The following is a 17,592-nucleotide window of genomic DNA, read 5'->3' on the forward strand; positions in this document are numbered from 1 at the left end:
TCAATCAATTGTGTTCTGTTTAGCTGGGTTGATAGCCTTTTGCATCGAGTGTACAAATTGCTTGTGCGGGTTATTTGTGCTCCCTGATTGATGGGAATTTTAACCTTGCAGTCTACACTCTGCCTTTGAACTATCAAAGTTGAAACGAGTCCAAAGCTAATATTTGTCGAGGTATATAAGACGCAGACTCATTTTTTTTTTTTTTTAACGCAAGCGTAGCCAAGTGTTTAGCAAACAGCTTTTGGTTGCCCTCGTTGCCTTCAATCCATTCAGTAGCCTCGGGGCTAAGTAGTCGAGGAAGGCGTCGCTCATAAATGGGAACCACTCAAACCTTTCATACTTCCATTACGATAAAGGGGAAGAAGAAATCAATGCAAGTGGTTGGTTCTCCGCCGCAGTGGCTACGGAATACAGATGACTACTAGAAACCAAGGTGAGCGTGTCCGCCTTGCATTGGAAGGCTCTCAAATGGGCAAGCCTCGCTAGCTTAACTCCGCTATCCGCCGTTGCGGTAGCTTGCGATGTACTTTGTTCATCAAATTGATCAGACAATAAGCTCGGTTGTCATTTAGCTCTGTACGCCCATTGACTTAGAGACTTTAGCTTCAACACGTTCTATGCGGTCTGTACTACTGTGGACTTCGTCTTCTTCTTCTTTTCCTAGGGTCACCACAGCGAATCAGTGTCCTCTATCTAACCCGGTTTTGTGCATCCTCTTATCTTACACCAGCTACCTTCATGTCCTCTTTGATAACATCCATAAACCTCCTCTTTGGTCTTCCTCTCGGTCTCCTGCCTGGCAGTTCAAGGCTCAGCATCCTTCTCCCGATATGGTCACTTTCTCCTCTGGATATGTCCAAACCATCTCAGTCTGGTGTCTCTGACTTTCTCTCTATGAGTTGTCCCTCTGATGTATCATTCCTGATCCTATCAGACCTGGTGACTCCCAAAGAAAACCTCAACATCTTCAGCTCTGCTACCTCCAGATCTTCTTCCTGTCTTTTCTTCAGTGGCACTCTCTCCAGTCCAAACATCATAGCTGGTCTCACCACCGTTTTGGACACTTTTCCTTTCATCCTAGCTGAAACCCTGACATCACACATCACACCTGGCATTTTTCTACAGCCGTTTCAACCTGCCTCGACTTGTATTGACCCACAATTTAACTATTTATGAAATCTGAACCTTCTAGTTGCAAGCAAATCCAAAGTTATTGGAGCAAAAGTCAAATAAGATGGGTCATCTGATTATTCTTAGGTCGTAGTCTCTGTTCAGTCACAGCAACGACCGTATGTAGCCACACAATGGCTAATTTTGCGCTCTTATAATCAAGTTTGGTATCTTAGATATTGTGTCACTTAACCTGAGTGGTAAACAGGCTCTTTATCCCAATTAAATCTTAAACTGTATTTGATAGGGTCATTTGTTAATAGAGCATGAATCAAAAGTAAAAACAAAAACATTCTTTAATCTTTGGGACGGCACCTAATGGTCTGCTGGCCTGCACCAATGGGCTCGCACAGTTGGTAGGGGTGAAAAGAGAAAATCCTAGCTGTTTTGGGAGCGCTTTTGTTAAGACCGGCGGATGTGTCGTCATTGACCAGATGACAGAAGTCCGAGAAAATAAAACGACGTGGAAGATTAGCTTCAGGGAATAGTCCTCTGCTCCCCCGAACCGTAGAACAGTGACCTATCAAAGCAGAGGTCTGGCACCAGCACCTCTGGACATTAAGCATATGCTGTATATATAGGGCCAGAGCTACCAGCAAAATTTTAGTTCACTGACGAAGCTTTTCGGATGAGGACATGTGACTCCGTTTGACTCAAGTCCCACCTTCAAAACCACAAGTAATTTACACTCGGCAACAAAAAAAACAATGCATGCCCTGTTTTAATCATCTTTAGTAATCCAACTATGGTCTTTATATGCCCAGTTTCAAACATCTTTGGTAATCCAACTATGGTCTATATATACCCTCATCCATTATCCCAATGAGGTGTTGGCTCTAAGCAATCCAGGTGTCATGGTAGCAACATAATTTCTATACGAAAAAAAAAACCACTTGATCATTGAAAGAGAGGCCTGTTGGGGTTTATCTCTGCTTTGAAGCACTTGATCCTCGCTCATGTCTGCCATTTGGGGCTCATTGTGTCATGGAGGAGGTCACCGGGAGGGCAGTGTCACCGGCTGCCGCTGCTTCTTCTCCTCCTACGCCTTTTTACATTTAGGCTGTCTGCTCTGGACAGTCCTTGGGATGGATGCAGGGAAAGATCGGGGATGACATCCCAGAATGGAAAAATAAATAAACAGGTGTCACTGGAAAATCCATTAAACCAATCAGAACCTAGAAGTAAAAGAAGAAAATGAGATTATTCAAATGTCTGAAATGAATTGCGGATGGAGTCGCGGAATTCCTGATACAATGATACATTGGCTCACGAACTTAATTGGTTCCCAGACAGAGTGTGTAAGGCGAAAAGTGTGTATCCCAAAAAATAATTTCCCATAGGAAACCATTGAAATGAGAATAATCCGTTCCCAGGTCCCCATAAAACATAATTTTCTACGTTCTTATTTTCTAAGATGTAAAACTACAAAAAATATACCTTATACCTATATACCTTATGTTATGTATAATAAATATGCTATGGTATTATGATTAAAGAAATAAACGGTACTATATAATAAAGTCGTTTTAGTTACCTTTACACTGATTTGCTGTGGCAACCCCTTGAAGGGAAAAGCCGAAAGGAAAAGAAGAAGATGGTCGTTGATGGCTTGATGGAATGGAGTGGCCGGTTTCATCAGGATTAAACACTTGATGAGGAACAACCCTTGTAGGTGCTTTCTCTGCAATAATTTTACCTTGTTCCTCATCAATTGTGTTCTGTTTAGCTGGGAGGATAGCTTTTTGCATCAAGTGTACAGATGGCTTGTGCGAGTTATTTGTGAAGCCTGATTGATGGGATATTTTAACCTTGCAGTCTACACTCTGCCTTTGAACTATCAAAGTCCAAATTTCACTGTTTCTCTCTCAATTTTGTCACACTCTCTCTGTCGTCTGCCTGTCTCTTTAAAATTTAAACCACCTCCCCTCACTGCTGCGTTCTTGACCAATCACGTGGCTTTAACCGAAGACTGGGGGTGGGGAATAGATGACAAAAAAAATGTCAGCAGCCATTTTCTTTTTTGGAGAATCGCATCTATCTGTAAACGCCCCCCTCACTCACTGCTGCGTTCTTGACCAATCACGTGGCTTTAACCGACGACTGGGGTGGAGAATAGAGGACCGAAACAAGCCGGCTGCCATTTTCTTTTAGGAGAACGGGCTCGTTCGCGAACGACACATCACTCATTATGGCAGGTCCGTGCGTATCCCGAAAAATAGTTTGTATGCCGATGTAAAATTGTCATCAATGTAACGTTCATAAACCAAAACGTTCGTAAGCCAAGGGGTTCGTAAACCGAGGTATCACTGTATAGGGGAAATAAATGGAGTCAAATTATGTCACATGAGACGTCATATGTTTTCCCCAGTGTATAATCCGTGCCACCACAGAAAACCTTCTGCGCAAAAAAAATGAATGCAGATGCTGCGGTCCATCTTAAAGTATCAGCCATTACAACATTTGCAGGAGTGATCAATCCCCATCTCAGGACCCCCAACTCACCCCCAACCACCAGTACCATCATCTCCACTTACTCCTCCAGGTCATCGGCATGTCGTCAGCTGGCCCGAGCATATGTCCGACATCTCCGTCCGTCCGTCCGTCTGTCTTCCTCCCATCCCCCGCCCCCCTAAAACACTTATGTCGCCGGCCCTGTCGCTTATGTCAGCCGGTGGCTAGCGTAAACATGTAGCGAGCACTTGATATGTTTGTACGGGGGATTTGGGGATGAACATTAGCGTGCTAGGAGAGCGGAACATCTGGTGAGGGGTCGGGGGGGAAGGTTACAGCGAAGGGATACCACCGGAGCCCGGGCCTTGTGTAGAATTCCTTCCATCAGATAAATCAAGACACTGAGGAAAAAAAGGAGAAGAAAGGGATGGGACTTGAACTCAATATCTCCTGGAAGTGGAAGGAAGGCTGGGTGTTTGAAAAGACGGGTTCACTTCAAATGTCCATACGTCTGCGTAAGCTCTCAGTCGTGCAGGAGTGGTCCATCGATGAAAAGGTTGCTTTAGCCGTCATCTGTACTTCTCTGAAGACCTTTCTTCACATGTTATTTATCGAGCTACCTATCTATGTAGCTGGCTATCTAGCTGGCTACCTGGCTAGCTAGCGATCAGCTATCTAGCTAGCTGGCTGTTGGCTGTGTAGCTGGCTTGTTATTAGCTATATAGCTAGCTATTGCGTCTCTATTAGCTAGCTAGCTAACTTTATATCTACTATTTGAGTTACTTCCAGGCTAAGTGAACGCTGGCGCGTGTGGCTGCCGCTGGTCACCCAGAGAAAAATGTATCCTGTGACTGTAAAATGACCTTGAGAGTTTTGAAAGGAGCTTTAAAAATGAAATGTATTATTATGATCATTCTTATTTCCTAATGGACATCGGTAGCGGTGCCAGACATCTGTCCATGACAGATATATATATAACGCCAGAGTTACCAGCACAACTTTAGTTTTCTGACGAAGCTCTTCGGATGATTTTGAAGAAGAGTCCACGTTCACTCACAAATGTCACTTCTAACACTTCATTGACGGCAATTGCTACTTTCCTATTGTGCATCTCAAGGTGTTACAAACAGTGCTGAAAAATACACAAATATATCCGTTTAGATGCCAAATAGCTTCGGTTAGGTTGCCGGAAACACTACCCTCCCGACCCCATAACCACACACACACACACAACAATTGCCCCCCCGCCCTCCACCTTCCTCATCACGCTGAGGCAGCGATGAGTAAAGCGCACGTCAGGAGATGTAGGACGTTCTTGGGGCAGGCGACGAGATGAAGCTGTCAGTAAAAATGCCGTCAACGCCAACACCCGAGTATCAAGGGCACGAGTACGTCTCTTCGTCCTCGCTGCCATGTCCTCCGTCGCTTAATTACGCCGCGTGTACACTGCGCTAAGTCTGCGCTTGCTATTGTCAAGATCTTGACGTGGCACCACTGTTGGCAAGCGCCGGGCTAAGTTTTGACACGCTGCCCCGAAGACTGCGCTGGCTCATGACGTGATGACTGTTTGTGTGCCGAGGCAAGTTTGCTGATGCTAGGAGAGGGAGGGAGTGGTGGGCAGGGTGGGGGAGGTCAAGACTTCTTTATGATGAGCTATCTTTTAGTGGCAGTGAAGGTACTTACACTCTGTACATAAGTAGTTTTGATATTTAAAGTAAATTTGTGTAATACTACTAAACATGGAACAATGACTTGAGTGATGTGCAATACCTATATTAATACTTTGTCCAAAAGTCAAAGTAAACTGTCCTTTATTTATTTTATTTTATTTAAATTCAGGCAGTCAGGTCTGAACTTGGTATGGGTCCTTTATGAGCAACATAAAACAGGATCAGAAAAATAAAGATGAGAACCTGAACATATATTTTTTTCTCCCATGTAGCCTTTAGCAGACTAGTGAGTCCCAAGGCACCTGAAAAATGTACTTTAGTATTTGTACTTCGTTACTTCCCAACAACACTACTTTTTCCCTTTTGGGACGTTGAGCGTCTTTGCATACGGAAACAAGTCCAAGTCCCAGTGTGATTCTGCACATGGTTGTCACATTAGGACCCTTAAATCATTTGATTTGAAAACAGTTTGGGGATGAGTCACTGCGCCTGCTCAGGTTTCGTTGCTCTTGCAAAGATTTGTGTCAGAAACACTCTGAAAAAAGGACATTGCTAGTTTCCAACAACATGGACTCCCAAAACAAATGGATAAAGTGACACAAATCCAGAGAAGCGATGTGTGAGTGGTTACTTATTCCTCTTTACGATTCATAACTTTTTATTTTTTGTATATACAGTAAAGTCTCGTTATATCGATATTCAAGGGAGTCCGAAAAAATATCGATATAACCGGGACTATCGATATATCCAACCCTGTGTGCATGTAATTTTCTCCGTGCGTGCATAGAAATAGCATCGATATAACCGGGACTATCGATATATCCGATATCGATATAACGAGACTTTACTGTATATAGACTGTATATACAGTGATACATTGGCTTACGAACTTAATTGGTTCCCAGACAGAGTGTGAAATGTGAAAAGTGTGTATCCCAAACATACATTCCCCATAGGAAACCATTAGAATGAGGATAATCCGTTCCCAGGTCCCCATAAAACATAATGTTCTACTTTCTGTAGATATATATATATATATATATATATATATATATATATATATATATATATATATATATATATATATATATATATATATATATATATATATATAATTTTTTTTTTTTTTTTTGGGGGGGGGAGTATTTCCTGTACAACATTCTACCAAACAGCCTCCCATGCTACGTGACTGTGTCCAAATGTTCTGTGATATGTTGACTATTTTTGGTGGGGATTTTTTTTTTTCTTTTTAATCATTAGAAAGTTGGAATGCTGTTGTTTTGTGTGTCGTTTTGTGTGTGTCCCCACCCCTTGGGATAATGTCTTTGGGCTACGGCGTGAGAACAGTAGCTCATTCACTTTTCATTCAACAGCTGCGAGCCCATGTTGCTTGTACATTTGCGTACATTGTGCTAATTACAGTGTGGTGCGAAATTCTCATACCGCATGACCTGAGCTTTTTTTATGCTAGGAAAATTGATTTAGACTGTGACCAAAAACTGTTTTACTTTCTTTGAATAATAATGTATTTTATTATTTCAGTATTATTGATTTATTTTTTTGGTACTAAATGTCACGAATCATGAGCTAGCTTCGCGGCATAGCTTTATAAGCTGCTTACTATCAGTGTTTGAAATAACGTCTGCCCGGAGGCCCGGGGCGTACAACTTTTACGTCGGGCGTACAACTTTCAAAACGTCTCGGCCCGGGTGGCTGACAACTTCTTCAACATTTTTTTTCAAATCAAACGTTTGTTTTATTCAATAAAGCAAAAGCTACAAGCAAACCGCTACAAGCCACGTGGACTACTCTTTCTAAGCGCCTTTCAAATCTCTCAAGTACACTTTACAGTCACGGTATAGTCCGAAGCACAAAACAGGCTTCTGATTGGCTGCCGTGCAAATTGCCAAACGAACGTTCCTTCTCGGCACGGCAGCCAATCAGAAGCCTGTTTCGTGCTTCGGACTATACCGTGACTGTAAAGTGTACTTGAAAGTTTTGAAAGGCGCTTAAAAGAGGAGCCACGTGGCATTTAGCAGACAATGCAACACAAACATTGCATTGTGCACCATGAGGACAAACGACAACTGGAGCAAAATCTTCAGCAAGGGATATTTACCATAAATTAAGCAAGGGAGCATTTGTGGTAGGTACTTCCTTAATTAAAAAACAAACCTTTATACTTCGCAACAATGTTTTTTTTTGCGATTAGTCATCTTATTGTGTTTCAAGTTGTGAAAAATGGGGCAGCCAACTTTTCAGAGGTGTCTGCCCTGGTGTCCGCTAACTTTTTATCACGAGTTTCAGAGACTGTTACTATATTAGCTTTATGCTATGAGTAAATGTTTCCCATGCTATGCGAGCTAATTTATTTTTTCCCAACTGAATAAGCGTCGGTCTTCAAGTCCAATCAGCTCCTTTTCTTTCGAACACAAAAGCTTTGGAAACTCTCTCAAAAGTGTGCCTAGCGTACTTCACACGAGGGCTGACGGCAGGAAGCACACTTCACACGGCGCCTTGACCAGGAAGTAGTTGACAGCTCTCTGTGCCCTGGCCTTCTGCTAATTTCCCCACTTCCTTCCCCCCACCCGCTAGCCTAGCTTAGCATCAATCACCTCGCTCAACTCTCAGCGCTAGTGCAAACCAATTTCCTTAATGCTGATTGCACTGTAAACTAACTCTCCTCGCCAGCTCTGCGAGCCTCATTCAGTCTTGCTCGCTTCATTTCCTTCCACAGCTTCCTCTCGCCTCGAAGGAGCCAAAATTGGAGCCGCCTCGCTAGAATGGACTAGCCTAAAAAAAGAAAAAAACACAAACTATCAGACGGTTCTACTTATAGCTCAGCCAATAACAAGTCATTGTCAAAACTATTATTTGTTGACACAGCTACATTCCGGCCTAATCTCCTTTTCCTCGATGAGCAGGTCATGCTCTACAATCTTCCAGATTGTAACTTTGAGGCTTTTGCTGAATATCGCACATTCTGTTTTTGAATCTGGCCTACAAGAGTCCTGTTATATTTATGGCAAATATTTAGCTAGCTAGCTAAAGCCGTTTCAACAAATATCCATTGACTCCAAGCATTGGAAAACCCAAACTTTTTTATGCTAACTCTTAGCATGTCATTGGGATTTTCTGTGTAACATGCACCCCATGATGAAGACCTCTACTTTTTAAAAAATCCCCCAAGAAACCAGATGATAAATGCGACTCAACTCCAGGCATGTTAAAGCTAGGTGAGAGACAGCCCGATGTCACGCCATTCGAAACCATTTTTATCAGTGCGGTCTGCTGTATGACCTCTACAAGGGTACCTGACAATGCCACCAGGCGTTGGCATCATCGTCTGTCATTGGCCAAAGTGCGTTTCCAGTACTGTCGATTCACATTGAGCAGAAATGATGGCCGCCAAAGATATTGGCGTCACCAAGAAGAGCATCGGCCACTGTTGTCACCAGACAAACTGTTGGTTAGAGCATGGGCAAGTCCGTCCGGTCCGTACAGACCAGAAAAACGTATAGCTAGCTAGCGTGAAGGAAGTATCCCTCGGTTGTTTTGGTTGAACACGAAGCCTGAATACAACATTGATCTAGCAAAGCCAGCAAACGCCGTTTCAATTAGCAGCAACGGTGTCAAACCCAAGGCCTGAGGGCCAAATATGGCCCGCGACATCATTTTATTTGGCCCGCGAAGGTAAGTCGTGTGAGTCAATATGTAACACTCCTGACTGCCTACAGGATATGAATGTGGCTTTGTAAAATGAGATATTTAAAATTGGATTTAATAGGATTATCCATTATTAGTCTCGCAGTGAAGAAATTTATATTTCAGAGCAGCAAAGTGATGAAAGGAGTTTGTTATTTAGTTTTTTTTTATTTTTTAATTTTAATTTATGTTACTTCTGGGTTGAGGGAACGCTGGTGCGTGTGGCTGCCACTGCTCACCCGCAGAGAAAAAATATCCTGTGACTGTAAAGTGTCCTTGAGAGTTTTGAAAGGCGCTTATAAATGAAATGTATTATTATTATGATCCTATTGTGCCGGAATGACATGAATCCAGTGATTGTGCCCCAACGTTAATAACACGGACCAAAGTCGAGTGTATCAGCAGTAAAGTTAAGAGAGTAATTCTGCATCTCAGACTCTTTTACCCTGTGAGGCATGAGAAATTCCTTACGCGTCTCCGAGCTTTTGGAGTCACGGTGGACGCAAGAGGAGGCCGACAACTATTTCTCACCTTTCTCAGCGTCCTTCGGCCCCGTCCCGAGTCGGAAACCGGGAAATAGCATTTACATGTGTGCTTTCATCCGCCATCGAAGGCCACAGCTCCTCCTCTGCCAGCGCCCCGAGTGGCGGCGAGTAAACAGAGCTATACTTTAAATGTCTCTTAAATCATTTTAATTCCTCCTCGGTAGAGTCTTGTGGAATGTCGAATTAGAGGACGTTGTCAGTGCAGCAAGACCACAGCAGACATTCGCTCTCACCTCGACCGTGTCAAATTATGGGATGTCGTGCAACAGTCTTCTGGAACCGCGAATGTTCGCACCACAAGGGCTTTTTTTGTTGGGCGCCGACAACTCCCTCCTGCTCTGTTTTTGCCATCAGTTTTGAACTCTCAAGGGCCAAAGCGTGAGCTACGCTTGAGATCAAGCCGGATCTTTTTTAGAACTTATGTTCTGTTTCAACGGAACCTTTGGTGTGGCACTCCTAGGATGCTAAATTAGGCATCAGAATCACACTTGTTGTGATGCAATGCAGTTGCAGACACAGTGTTGATATCAAACATTTTTGCCAAAAGCTAGCTACTTGGCGGTATGAATAACGACGTAATTGCCATTTCATATATATTTATTATACTGACAATTAAATTCATTTACTAATTTTATTCTGACATTTAATGCAGTTCTTTAGTATTCTGAGACACGTCTAAGCACCACATGTACACACTTGCGGAAATGAATTTGGTAACTGTGACATGTGACCTGTAACTGATTTTCTTATATCTATCGATCTATTGATCTATCTATCAATCAAGCAAGCTAGCTTGATAGATAGACTTTTTTTTGGTCGTCTATTCCCCACCCCCAGTCTTCGGTTAAAGCCACGTGATTGGTCAAGAACGCAGCAGTGAGCGGAGATGGGTTAAACATTAAAGAGAGACAGGCAGATGACAGAGAAACAGTAAGAAAATGGATAGGAAACAACTTGAAACTTGGATCGTTTCAACTTTGAGCAGAGTGTAGACTGCAAGGTTAAAATAGCCCATCAATCAGGCTCCCCAAATAACCTGCACAAACCATCTATACACTTGATGCAAAAAGCTATCAACCCAGCTAACCAGAACACACTTGATGAGGAACAAGGTAAAATTATCGCAGAGAAAGCACCTACAAGTGTTTAATGCTGATGAAACCGGCCACTCCATTCCATCAAGCCATCAACGACCATCACAAAGGTAAATAAAACGACTTATTATACGGTACAGTTTATTCCTTTAATTATAATACCATCGCACATTTATTATACATAAATTAAGGTATATTTTGTGTAGTTTTGAAGGCTTAGAAAGTAGAACATTATGTTTTATGGGGACCTGGGAACGGATTATCCTCATTCTAATGGTTTCCTATGGGGAATGTATGTTTGGGATAGACATTTTTCACATTACACACTCTGTCTGGGAACCAATTAAGTTCGTAAGCCAATGTATCACTGTATATACAGTCTATATACAGTAAAGTGTCGTTATATCGATATCGGATATATCGATAGTCCCGGTTATATCGATACTATTTCTATGCACGCACAGAGAAAATTACATGCAAACAGGGTCGGATACATCGATAGTCCCGGTTATATCGATATTTTTTCGGACTCCCTTGAATATCGATATAACGAGACTTTACTGTACATTTCATTTTTTTTTATTTCCCGGAGGCCGATTTTGTGGGATAGTCCTAAAACATTTCGCACTTGAGTTCAAAGCTTATGTGATGACAACCTGACGTATGCGACTCACGAGGTCGGTTAGGCGATGCCGCCCGCGTAACGGCGTTGCGACGCTTGAACAGACTTCAAACAATCCCACTCTTCCCGTGCGGCGTTCACGGTCCGACTTTATCCCCCCCCACTCCCCACCTTCCCCGATTGCGTTTATTTCGGTTTGAGCCTATTGGTCTACCTCCCTCTTTTCCTCAAGCTGGCACTGCCGTGTCAGGTCTTTCCCAGCCTCAAGATTGATGGGAGCGGGGTGGGCCCGAGGGGGCGCGTAGAGAGGTAGTCCCCGGCTGGGACTACTCTTTGCTCCACTGAGCGCTGCACAGCCGCACAGGATACATCAGTCAATCGTGCCGCTGGCTCGCATACAAGGCCTGCCGTTGGACGCCATACGGGGCGGCACAGAAACCATAGCCGCGCTCGCTCTGATCCTAATGGCTGGTACACGGCGGTTCATGTTTCAGCCTTCTCCGGGCCCCTGCTGCTGACATGCTGCTACATTATGTTTAGCCTGTGTTTTATTTGGCTCTCTTTGGTATGGTGTAGTGGAATAGGAAGTTAGGAGGAGGCGGTTGCGGTGGGGGCCGGGCCGGTGCTTGTTGCACAACTTGAAGGCCCAGAAGGAGGTCCACTCCAAAACAAACAGTAGGAGGTTGATGCCTGCCCGGTGTGCTTTACTCACTGCACACAAACGGCCGCATTACGTGCGATCCAGGCCACAGATGGAGCAATTTTGTCGCCCCCCCCCCGTTTGTGTGTTTTGTGCGTGTGGTGTGATTTGTAGAGTAAATCTCAACAGGTTCACTGCCCCCCCGCCCCCCACTCATCCGCCCCAGACGTATGCCCTCGAGTCAAATCATCAGCGGTGGGAAGTCACAAAGTGCAAATACTTAAAGGCCTTGTAAAAAATGAAAATAAATTTGACACACCACAGAAAAGAGTGTTGTAAACAACCATGCCAAAATCAACAATACATAAATGAATAAATACAAAAAAAACCCAGCTGTGAATGTGTACGGTGAATATGTTAAAACCAGGCTATGTTTAACTTTCAATCATCACGACTCATGCCAATCGCTAAACCACGTCACCTGGCAGCGATTTTAGCCACACAAACAAATCTGAAAGAGAAATTATAAAAATAGTATAATGGGTACTCTCTAGTATGTCACAATGACATTCTGAGTCTTTTTACGTTTTCTGTTATTATCTTAAAACAAAATACAGCAATACCTTGGCTTACGAACTTAATTGGTTCCCAGACAGAGTGTGTAAGCCAAATAGCGTGTATCCCAAAAATTAATTTCCCATAGGAATCCATTAAAATGAGAATAATCCGTTCCCAGGTCCCCATAAAACACAATTTTCTGCTTCCTATTTTTCTAAGGCTTAAAACTACACAAAATATACCTTATTTATGTATAATAAATGTGCTATGGTATTATAATTAAAGAAATACATTGTACTGTATAATAAAGTGGTTTTATTGAACTTTGTGATTGTCGTTGATGGCTTGATGGAATGGAGTGGCCGGTTTCATCAGCATTAAACTTGAACGTAGCCTTCTTCTTTCACCATCTTGAAAAATGATCCCTGTAGTTGATTCCTCTGCGATAATTTTACCTTGTTCCTCATCAATTGTGTTCTGTTCAGCTGGGTTGATAGCTTTTTGCATCAAATGTACAGATGGCTTGTGCGGGTTATTTGTGGAGTCTGATTGATGGGATATTTTAACCTTGCAGTCTACACTCTGAATACTGCAAAATACGGCCGATTGACAGGTATGCAACTCTAACCTGGTACTTTTTTTGAATGATAAGGTGAATCAATTCTTCTGTAAGTCGTTTATACAATAATAATAATAATAATAATAATAATAATAATAATTTTAAGCGCCTTTCAAAACTCTCAAGGTCACTTTACAGTCACAGGATGAGTTTTTCTGTGGGTGAGCACTCAACGTTCACTCAACCCAGAAGTAACTCAAATAGATAGAAAGCTAGCTAGCTAGCGAACAGATAGTTAAGAGATAGCCAGCTAGACAGTTAGCGAACTAGCTAGATAGCCATATAGCTAATAGCCTTTCCAGCAGCTCCTGTATTTAGTTTTCTACTTTCTTTCCTTTCATAACTTTGTTGCTGTGAAATGTAAATTTCTCCACTGCGATACTAATAAAGGCAAATCCAATCCAATCCAAATAGCCAGTTACATAGCTAGCCAGATAGCAAATAGATAGGCAGCTAGGTATCTAGATAGTATTTCTACCGAAGTACACAGTACCCTTATCCCCATTGTCTACATTCGCCTTCTTGTAATGTGTTTGGCTGTTGTCCGGCACGTACGCCGTATCGAGTTGTCGCATGTTTGAAATAGCCGAGCTCACCATGCTTCAGCACTTCTCGTCTGGGGCAGCCAAGACTGCCCGGCGACATAGTTGAAGGGATTCCTGGAGGAAAGCCCCCAACCCTCCCCTTCCACCTAACACATCCACATGCTTGCATGCTGACACACACGCACATACAAAGGTAGGAGGGGGGGGGGGGTTGCCCTGACAAATTACCCACAACCACGCCACTCTGGTGTCTCAGCATGGGGGCAAACTGGATTTCCCAGTAGGAGGCGGGCGGATAAGTGGAAGGTCAGAGATTGGAGTCCGGGGAGGGCAACCAGAGTCCACGCCGTCTCTGTAGAAGATGAGAAGTACAAGGAGACTACGACGGCGGCTTTTTTTTCTTCTTCTCTCTTTTCCTTCTCCGACTCTAATACCATGTCTACAAGAACATGGCAATTAAATATGGCTCATTTTAAAAATAGCCTCGGTCTTTCCCAGTTTTAGGCGAAACTCTGCCCAGCTGTTTTTTTCAGCGTTTATATGTAGCCCTAAAGAAAAACAAAACCTTTTTTTTTTCTCTCTTTTGGTCTGGCTCGTTTGTATTACACATTATATTCTCGTGGGCCAGAAACTCTGTTTGATGTTATTTTTGCCTTTTCTTTTTCAGGGGAATGACTTGCATCTGATTTTTGATTTGAATGTGTAACCAGTATACAGCTCGCGGTTTCGGTTCATGTCAAATTCACATTGCACTCATCTTATGAAGTCCTTGAAAGGTTCTTATAAATGAAATGTATTCTTATTCTTATTCTTATTCTCATTCTTATTCTTATTCTTATTCTTATTACAGCGTGACCCCCCCAAAAAAAACAGGCCCCAAATCTAATCAGGCCCCGTTTCATCGTGTTTTTTTCCTAATGAAATGAAACTCTGGTCATAACTAGTTTATTATTGATCCTCTCCTCTTTTATCTAGAGCTGCTTCATGTCACAAAGAGGGTACAGCAAGTGCTGAAGAATGAATGACTCTCTGTGTCTTTGTGTTGTCATATTATTTATTTATTTATTTATTTATTTTTTACTGTATGCCACTTACGGGTTGAGTGAACGCTGGTGTGTGTGGCTGCCACTGCTCACCCGCAGATTTTTTTTTAAAAGGTGCTTATCAATGAAATGTATTATTTATTTATTTATTATTATTATTGTCATTATTATTATTATTATTATTATTATTATTATTATTATTATATTCAAAAGCTGTTGGCTGGCTAGCTGTTGTTTATCTGGCTATCTATTAGCTATTTATTAGCTATCCATTAGATAGATGGCTAGCTGTTAGCTGGCTGGCTGTTAGCTGGCTAGCTGTTGGCTATCTGGCTATCTATTAGCTATTTATTTGCTACCCATTTGCTAGCTGGCTATCTATTAGCTGGCTGGCTGTAAGCTGTCTAATTGGCTGGCTATTGTCCATCAGGCTATCGATTATCTATTTATTTGATATCCATTAGCTATCCAGCTAGCATTCTATCTATTTGAGTTACTTCGGGGTTGAGTGAACGCTGGCACATGTGGCTGCCGCCGCTAACCCCCAGAAGACCTTATCCTGTGACTGTAAAGTGACCTTGAGAGTTTTGAAAGACGCTTAGAAATCAAATGTATTATTATAAAACACTCAGAAACGGGGCCTAATTAGCGTTGGGGCCCATTTTTTTGGGTCACCCTGTATAATTCAGAATTAGATTACGATAATGCTCCCCCACTTATAGTGGCACCTGTTGATATGGCATGCAATTGACAGTCTAGTCTTCACGTGGATCCTGATTCTTCAAAAAAAGAGACTTCTGTGAGTGAAGTAATAATTAAATTTTGAAGTATTCCCATACAGCCTAAATCTCTTCATCCACTCCGTCACCGCAACCTGCTCTCGTTGAGTCAGAGGTGCGCTTGTTTTTTTTTTAATGTGTGCGGACACGCTTGCGCGAAGAGCCGCCAAGAGGGCCGCCGCTCCAGACTGCCGGGGATAGGATTAGGAGTCTGGAATGCAAGACACTCCTTGACCCCGGCGCGACCTTCCCGACTAAATCCCCTTGCCCATATCTGTCCCTCATGGGTCATGATCCAATTGGTTGCCCTTTAAGAATGCTGACCTCCTCTCGCGCAACCTCCCCAAACGCACCGTCGCCGTAAGTCGGTTTGAAAGTTCTAGAGAACCCCCCCCCACACCCCCCCCAAGAAGACCTACTTAAACAAGTGGAAATATATATGTATCTCTCTTGTACTGCGTTTCAAGTGTCTATGTCGACTTAAAACATAAATGAAGCGGTCTCCTTTTCTCCTCTTTAGGAGGCCCGGGCGACGTTCCATTTGCGAGTGTGTCAACCGAGAGTGACGTTAATGGAGGCGGAGAGGAACAAACACATCAGAGCGAGCGGTGAGTGGCAGTGACACTGAGCAGAGAAAGAGAAAGAGAGAGATGGGTGGTGGCAGGCTTTCTTTCTTTTCACCGATGTCCCGCGTGACATGGCTGCCTGGAGAGATGACAGACAGATGGGTGTCCTGCTCGCGATACAGACGCCCCCTTTTTGAATAAAAGATCACACTTGTGATTAATTTATATTTCATCTGCATGGCGAACGGCGCTTTCGTCTTCTGCTGCCTATCGCGACGCGTGGCATGATTGATTTTAACCGGTGATGATTCAAATGGCGGGAAGAGATTGTTCCTCGAAATGGGAGGTGAAAGTGGGAAAATACATATTTTCATGTCTTTACCTTTAATATACAGTGATATCTCATCTTACGAACTTAATTGGTTCCCAGAATGTGTGTGTAAGGCGAAAAGTGTGTCTTCCAAACATTTATTTCCCATAAGAAACCATTAAAAATGAGAATAATCCGTTTCCAGGTCCCAATAAAACATAATTTTCTACTTTTTTAAGCCTTAAAACTACACAAAATATACCTTATTTTATGTATATAAATGTTCTATTGTATTATAATTAAAGAAATAAACTGTACTGTATAATAGTCATTTTATTTACCTTTGTGATGGTGGTTGATGTAGTTGCCTCTTGATGATATCCGAGTGAAGTTGCCCTGCTTTCTCGGCGATAATACCCTCACTCACACTGTCCCCTGCTAGCTGTTTGTCGTTAATCCAAATCGACAGAAGTACTTCAACCTCTTCTATTGCCTTATACCGTTGCTTAGACAACACAGAAACATCGTTAGCCACACAGCAAAGGTCGACTTAGCATACTGGTACTGGGACGCTAAGTCACACAAACGAACACCTTGTTCGTGTTTTTTTGATGATCTCCTTCTTCTGCACGACCGTAATTATTTTGTGTCCTCTTCGGCTTCGGCACTAGCCTATGGTGGGGTCTTTTTCGGTCCCAAAAATGCAAAAGTATACACTTGATAACAAACCACATCTGCATTGAGTGCACTCAAAGAAAGTGGGTGCAGAAAAGTAGTCCGGCAGCCACGGTGGCGCTGTTTGATCGTGTGGTTTGGTGTTCTTACGCCGAAAACTAGTCCGCCAGCCATTTTGGCGCTCCGTGTGTTTCCCGAAAAGTAGTTCGTATGGCAAGATGATATTTTCGCGAATTTAAAGAGGCGTTCGCGTGACTTGTAGCAGTTTGCTTGTAGCTTTCTTGAATAATGCATACATTTGATTTGAAAATGCATGTAATTTTCTCCGTGCATGCATAGAAATAGTATCGATATAACCGGGACTATCGATATATCCAATATCGATATAACGAGACTTTACTATATATATATATATATATATTTTACTATATATATAGTACTTACTAGACTACTATAGACTTTACTATATATATATATAGTAAAGTCTCGTTATATCGATATTCTCGCGAGTCCGAAAAAATATCGATATAACCGGACTATCGATATATCCGATCCTGCGCGCATGTAATTTTCTCCTTGCGTTCACAGAAATAGTATCGT

At 42.6% G+C, this 17,592-nt stretch overlaps 1 pseudogene across 1 annotated transcript in view; it reads left to right on the plus strand.

Annotated features, from left to right (window-relative positions):
* The window catches only part of LOC148884696 (uncharacterized), a 234,484-nt pseudogene that overhangs the window by 43,981 nt on the left and 172,911 nt on the right, over positions 1–17,592 (plus strand). The window contains exon 5 of the transcript XR_016118338.1: positions 15,962–16,049. The product of XR_016118338.1 is annotated as an uncharacterized LOC148884696 (transcript). The remainder of the gene's footprint in view (positions 1–15,961; positions 16,050–17,592) is intronic.

The sequence above is a fragment of the Hippocampus bargibanti genome, linkage group LG18, assembly GCF_051943395.1.
Source record: "Hippocampus bargibanti isolate YZ-2025 linkage group LG18, ASM5194339v1, whole genome shotgun sequence".
Classification (NCBI taxonomy): Eukaryota; Metazoa; Chordata; class Actinopteri; order Syngnathiformes; family Syngnathidae; genus Hippocampus; species Hippocampus bargibanti.